Below are 8,213 nucleotides of genomic sequence, written 5' to 3' on the forward strand. Positions count from 1 at the left end.
CCAGAGCTCACAAGCTAATCTCCTATCACACAGGGTATCACTACTCCCATCATCCCTGACCCCAGAGCTCACAATCTAATCTCCTATCACACAATGTATCACTACTCCCATCATCCCTGACCCCGGAGCTCACAATCTAATCTCCTATCACACAGTGTATCACTACCCCCAACACCCCTGACCCCAGAGCTCACAATCTAATCTCCTATTACATAATGTATCACTACTCCCATCATCCCTGACCCCGGAGCTCACAATCTAATCTCCTATTACTCAGTGTATCACTACACCCATCACCCCTGACCCCAGAGCTCACAATCTAATCTCCTATCACACAGTGTATCACTACTCCCATCATCCCTGACCCCGGAGCTCACAATCTAATCTCCTATCACACAGGGTATCACTACTCCCATCATCCCTGACCCCGGAGCTCACAATCTAATCTCCTATCACACAATGTATCACTACTCCCATCATCCCTGACCCCGGAGCTCACAATCTAATCTCCTATCACACAATGTATCACTGCTGCCATCATCCCTGACCCCGGAGCTCACAATCTAATCTCCTATCACACAGTGTATCACTACTCCCATCATCTCTGACCCCAGAGCTCACAATCTAATCTCCTATCATACAGTGTATCACTACTCCCATCATCTCTGACCCCAGAGCTCACAATCTAATCTCCTATCACTCAGTGTATCACTACTCCCATCATCCCTGACCCCGGAGCTCACAATCTAATCTCCTATCACACAATGTATCACTACTCCCATCATCCCTGACCCCAGAGCTCACAATCTAATCTCCTATCACACAATGTATCACTACTCCCATCATCCCTGACTCCAGAGCTCACAATCTAATCTCCAATCACACAGGATATCACTACTCCCATCATCCCTGACCCCAGAGCTCACAATCTAATCTCCTATCACACAATGTATCACTGCTGCCATCATCCCTGACCCCGGAGCTCACAATCTAATCTCCTATCACACAATGTATCACTACTCCCATCATCCCTGACCCCAGAGCTCACAATCTAATCTCCTATCACACAGGGTATCACTACTCCCATCATCCCTGACCCCGGAGCTCACAATCTAATCTCCTATCACACAGTGTATCACTACTCCCATCATCCCTGACCCCGGAGCTCACAATCTAATCTCCTATCACACAGTGTATCACTACTCCCATCATCCCTGACCCCGGAGCTCACAATCTAATCTCCTATCACACAATGTATCACTACTCCCATCATCCCTGACCCCAGAGCTCACAATCTAATCTCCTATCACACAGGGTATCACTACTCCCATCATCCCTGACCCCGGAGCTCACAATCTAATCTCCTATCACACAGTGTATCACTACTCCCATCATCTCTGACCCCAGAGCTCACAATCTAATCTCCTATCACACAGTGTATCACTACTCCCATAATCTCTGACCCCAGAGCTCACAATCTAATCTCCTATCACTCAGTGTATCACTACTCCCATCATCCCTGACCCCAGAGCTCACAATCTAATCTCCTATCACACAATGTATCACTGCTGCCATCATCCCTGACCCCGGAGCTCACAATCTAATCTCCTATCACACAATGTATCACTACTCCCATCATCCCTGACCCCAGAGCTCACAATCTAATCTCCTATCACACAGGGTATCACTACTCCCATCATCCCTGACCCCGGAGCTCACAATCTAATCTCCTATCACACAGTGTATCACTACTCCCATCATCCCTGACCCCGGAGCTCACAATCTAATCTCCTATCACACAGTGTATCACTACTCCCATCATCCCTGACCCCGGAGCTCACAATCTAATCTCCTATCACACAGTGTATCACTACTCCCATCATCCCTGACCCCAGAGCTCACAATCTAATCTCCTATCACACAGGGTATCACTACTCCCATCATCCCTGACCCCGGAGCTCACAATCTAATCTCCTATCACACAGTGTATCACTACTCCCATCATCCCTGACCCCGGAGCTCACAATCTAATCTCCTATCACACAGTGTATCACTACTCCCATCATCCCTGACCCCGGAGCTCACAATCTAATCTCCTATCACACAGTGTATCACTACTCCCATCATCCCTGACCCCAGAGCTCACAATCTAATCTCCTATCACACAGTGTATCACTACTCCCATCATCCCTGACCCCGGAGCTCACAATCTAATCTCCTATCACACAGTGTATCACTACTCCCATCATCCCTGACCCCAGAGCTCACAATCTAATCTCCTATCACACAGTGTATCACTACTCCCATCATCCCTGACGCCAGAGCTCACAATCTAATCTCCTATCACACAGTGTATCACTACTCCCATCATCCCTGACCCCAGAGCTCACAATCTAATCTCCTATCACACAGTGTATCACTACTCCCATCATCCCTGACGCCAGAGCTCACAATCTAATCTCCTATCACACAGTGTATCACTACTCCCATCATCCCTGACCCCGGAGCTCACAATCTAATCTCCTTTCACACAATGTATCACTACTCCCATCATCCCTGACCCCAGAGCTCACAATCTAATCTCCTATAACAGAGTGTATCACTACTCCCATCATCCCTGACGCCAGAGCTCACAATCTAATCTCCTATAACAGAGTGTATCACTACTCCCATCATCCCTGACCCCGGAGATCACAATCTAATCTCCTATCACACAGTGTATCACTACTCCCATCATCCCTGACCCCGGAGATCACAATCTAATCTCCTATCACACAGTGTATCACTACTCCCATCATCCCTGACCCTGGAGCTCACAATCTAATCTCCTATCACACAGTGTATCACTACTCCCATCATCCCTGACCCCAGAGCTCACAATCTAATCTCCTATCACACAGTGTATCACTACTCCCATCATCCCTGACCCCGGAGCTCACAATCTAATCTCCTATCACACAGTGTATCACTACTCCCATCATCCCTGACCCCGGAGCTCACAATCTAATCTCCTATCACACAGTGTATCACTACTCCCATCATCCCTGACCCCGGAGATCACAATCTAATCTCCTATCACACAGTGTATCACTACTCCCATCATCCCTGACCCCGGAGATCACAATCTAATCTCCTATCACACAGTGTATCACTACTCCCATCATCCCTGACCCCGGAGCTCACAATCTAATCTCCTATCACACAGTGTATCACTACTCCCATCATCCCTGACCCCAGAGCTCACAATCTAATCTCTTATCACACAGTGTATCACTACTCCCATCATCCCTGACCCCAGAGCTCACAATCTAATCTCCTATCACACAGTGTATCACTACTCCCATCATCCCTGACCCCGGAGCTCACAATCTAATCTCCTATCACACAGTGTAACACTACTCCCATCATCCCTGACGCCAGAGCTCACAATCTAATCTCCTATCACACAGTGTATCACTACTCCCATCATCCCTGACCCCAGAGCTCACAATCTAATCTCCTATCACACAGTGCATCACTACTCCCATCATCCCTGACCCCAGAGCTCACAATCTAATCTCCTATCACACAGTGTATCACTACTCCCATCATCCCTGACCCCAGAGCTCACAATCTAATCTCCTGTCACACAGTGTATCACTACTCCCATCATCCCTGACCCGGAGCTCACAATCTATTCTCCTATCACACAGTGTATCACAACTCCCATCATCCTTGACCCCAGAGCTCACAATCTAATCTCCTGTCACACAGTGTATCACTACTCCCATCATCCCTGACCCCAGAGCTCACAATCTAATCTCCTATCACACAGTGTATCACTACTCCCATCATCCCTGACCCCAGAGCTCACAATCTAATCTCCTATCACACAGTGTACCACTACTCCCATCATCCCTAACCCCAGAGCTCACAATCTAATCTCCTATCACACAATGTATCACTACTCCCATCATCCCTGACCCCAGAGCTCACAATCTAATCTCCTGTCACACAGTGTATCACTACTCCCATCATCCCTAACCCCAGAGCTCACAATCTAATCTCCTATCACACAGTGTATCACTACTCCCATCATCCCTGACCCCAGAGCTCACAATCTAATCTCCTATCACACAGTGTATCACTACTCCCATCATCCCTGACCCAGGAGCTCACAATCTAATCTCCTATCACACAGTGTATCACTACTCCCATCATCCCTGACCCCAGAGCTCACAATTTAATCTCCTATCACACAATGTATCACTACTCCCATCATCCCTGATGCCAGAGCTCACAATCTAATCTCCTATCACACAGTGTATCACTACTCCCATCATCCCTGACCCAGGAGCTCACAATCTAATCTCCTATCACACAGTGTATCATTACTCCCATCATCCCTGACCCCAGAGCTCACAATCTAATCTCCAATCACACAGTGTATCACTACTCCCATCATCCCTGACCCCGGAGCTCACAATCTAATCTCCTATCACACAGTGTATCACTACTCCCATCATCCCTGACCCCGGAGCTCACAATCTAATCTCCTATCACACAGTGTATCACTGCTCCCATCATCCCTGACCCCGGAGCTCACAATCTAATCTCCTATCACACAGTGTATCACTACTCCCATCATCCCTGACCCAGGAGCTCACAATCTAATCTCCTATCACACAGTGTATCATTACTCCCATCATCCCTGACCCCGGAGATCACAATCTAATCTCCTATCACACAGTGTATCACTACTCCCATCATCCCTGACCCCGGAGCTCACAATCTAATCTCCTATCACACAGTGTATCATTACTCCCATCATCCCTGACCCCGGAGCTCACAATCTAATCTCCTATCACACAGTGTATCACTACTCCCATCATCCCTGACCCAGGAGCTCACAATCTAATCTCCTATCACACAGTGTATCACTACTCCCATCATCCCTGACCCCAGAGCTCACAATCTAATCTCCTATCACACAATGTATCACTACTCCCATCATCCCTGACCCCGGAGCTCACAATCTAATCTCCTATCACACAGTGTATCACTACTCCCATCATCCCTGACCCCGGAGATCACAATCTAATCTCCTATCACACAGTGTATCACTACTCCCATCATCCCTGACCCAGGAGCTCACAATCTAATCTCCTATCACACAGTGTATCATTACTCCCATCATCCCTGACCCCGGAGATCACAATCTAATCTCCTATCACACAGGGTATCACTACTCCCATCATCCCTGACCCCGGAGATCACAATCTAATCTCCTATCACACAGTGTATCACTACTCCCATCATCCCTGACCCCAGAGCTCACAATCTAATCTCCTATCACACAATGTAGCACTACTCCCATCATCCCTGACCCCGGAGCTCACAATCTAATCTCCTATCACACAATGTATCACTACTCCCATCATCCCTGACCCCGGAGATCACAATCTAATCTCCTATCACACAGTGTATCACTACTCCCATCATCCCTGACCCCGGAGCTCACAATCTAATCTCCTATCACACAGTGTATCATTACTCCCATCATCCCTGACCCCGGAGCTCACAATCTAATCTCCTATCACACAGTGTATCACTACTCCCATCATCCCTGACCCAGGAGCTCACAATCTAATCTCCTATCACACAGTGTATCACTACTCCCATCATCCCTGACCCCAGAGCTCACAATCTAATCTCCTATCACACAGTGTATCACTACTCCCATCATCCCTGACCCCGGAGCTCACAATCTAATCTCCTATCACACAGTGTATCACTACTCCCATCATCCCTGACCCCGGAGCTCACAATCTAATCTCCTATCACTCAGTGTATCACTACTCCCATCATCCCTGACCCCGGAGCTCACAATCTAATCTCCTATCACACAATGTATCACTACTCCCATCATCCCTGACCCCAGAGCTCACAATCTAATCTCCTATCACACAGTGTATCACTACTCCCATCATCCCTGACCCCGGAGCTCACAATCTAATCTCCTATCACACAGTGTATCACTACTCCCATCATCCCTGACCCAGGAACTCACAATCTAATCTCCTATCACTCAGTGTATCACTACTCCCATCATCCCTGACCCCGGAGCTCACAATCTAATCTCCTATCACACAATGTATCACTACTCCCATCATCCCTGACCCCGGAGCTCACAATCTAATCTCCTATCACTCAGTGTATCACTACTCCCATCATCCCTGACCCCGGAGCTCACAATCTAATCTCCTATCACACAGTGTATCACTACTCCCATCATCCCTGACCCCGGAGATCACAATCTAATCTCCTATCACACAGTGTATCACTACTCCCATCATCCCTGACCCCGGAGATCACAATCTAATCTCCTATCACACAGTGTATCACTACTCCCATCATCCCTGACCCCGGAGCTCACAATCTAATCTCCTATCACACAGTGTATCACTACTCCCATCATCCCTGACCCCAGAGCTCACAATCTAATCTCTTATCACACAGTGTATCACTACTCCCATCATCCCTGACCCCAGAGCTCACAATCTAATCTCCTATCACACAGTGTATCACTACTCCCATCATCCCTGACCCCGGAGCTCACAATCTAATCTCCTATCACACAGTGTAACACTACTCCCATCATCCCTGACGCCAGAGCTCACAATCTAATCTCCTATCACACAGTGTATCACTACTCCCATCATCCCTGACCCCAGAGCTCACAATCTAATCTCCTATCACACAGTGCATCACTACTCCCATCATCCCTGACCCCAGAGCTCACAATCTAATCTCCTATCACACAGTGTATCACTACTCCCATCATCCCTGACCCCAGAGCTCACAATCTAATCTCCTGTCACACAGTGTATCACTACTCCCATCATCCCTGACCCGGAGCTCACAATCTATTCTCCTATCACACAGTGTATCACAACTCCCATCATCCTTGACCCCAGAGCTCACAATCTAATCTCCTGTCACACAGTGTATCACTACTCCCATCATCCCTGACCCCAGAGCTCACAATCTAATCTCCTATCACACAGTGTATCACTACTCCCATCATCCCTGACCCCAGAGCTCACAATCTAATCTCCTATCACACAGTGTACCACTACTCCCATCATCCCTAACCCCAGAGCTCACAATCTAATCTCCTATCACACAATGTATCACTACTCCCATCATCCCTGACCCCAGAGCTCACAATCTAATCTCCTGTCACACAGTGTATCACTACTCCCATCATCCCTAACCCCAGAGCTCACAATCTAATCTCCTATCACACAGTGTATCACTACTCCCATCATCCCTGACCCCAGAGCTCACAATCTAATCTCCTATCACACAGTGTATCACTACTCCCATCATCCCTGACCCAGGAGCTCACAATCTAATCTCCTATCACACAGTGTATCACTACTCCCATCATCCCTGACCCCAGAGCTCACAATTTAATCTCCTATCACACAATGTATCACTACTCCCATCATCCCTGATGCCAGAGCTCACAATCTAATCTCCTATCACACAGTGTATCACTACTCCCATCATCCCTGACCCAGGAGCTCACAATCTAATCTCCTATCACACAGTGTATCATTACTCCCATCATCCCTGACCCCAGAGCTCACAATCTAATCTCCAATCACACAGTGTATCACTACTCCCATCATCCCTGACCCCGGAGCTCACAATCTAATCTCCTATCACACAGTGTATCACTACTCCCATCATCCCTGACCCCGGAGCTCACAATCTAATCTCCTATCACACAGTGTATCACTGCTCCCATCATCCCTGACCCCGGAGCTCACAATCTAATCTCCTATCACACAGTGTATCACTACTCCCATCATCCCTGACCCAGGAGCTCACAATCTAATCTCCTATCACACAGTGTATCATTACTCCCATCATCCCTGACCCCGGAGATCACAATCTAATCTCCTATCACACAGTGTATCACTACTCCCATCATCCCTGACCCCGGAGCTCACAATCTAATCTCCTATCACACAGTGTATCATTACTCCCATCATCCCTGACCCCGGAGCTCACAATCTAATCTCCTATCACACAGTGTATCACTACTCCCATCATCCCTGACCCAGGAGCTCACAATCTAATCTCCTATCACACAGTGTATCACTACTCCCATCATCCCTGACCCCAGAGCTCACAATCTAATCTCCTATCACACAATGTATCAC

This window comes from Dendrobates tinctorius, unplaced genomic scaffold (assembly GCF_039654945.1).
Source record: "Dendrobates tinctorius isolate UK_male_01 unplaced genomic scaffold, ASM3965494v1 ptg000189l, whole genome shotgun sequence".
Classification (NCBI taxonomy): Eukaryota; Metazoa; Chordata; class Amphibia; order Anura; family Dendrobatidae; genus Dendrobates; species Dendrobates tinctorius.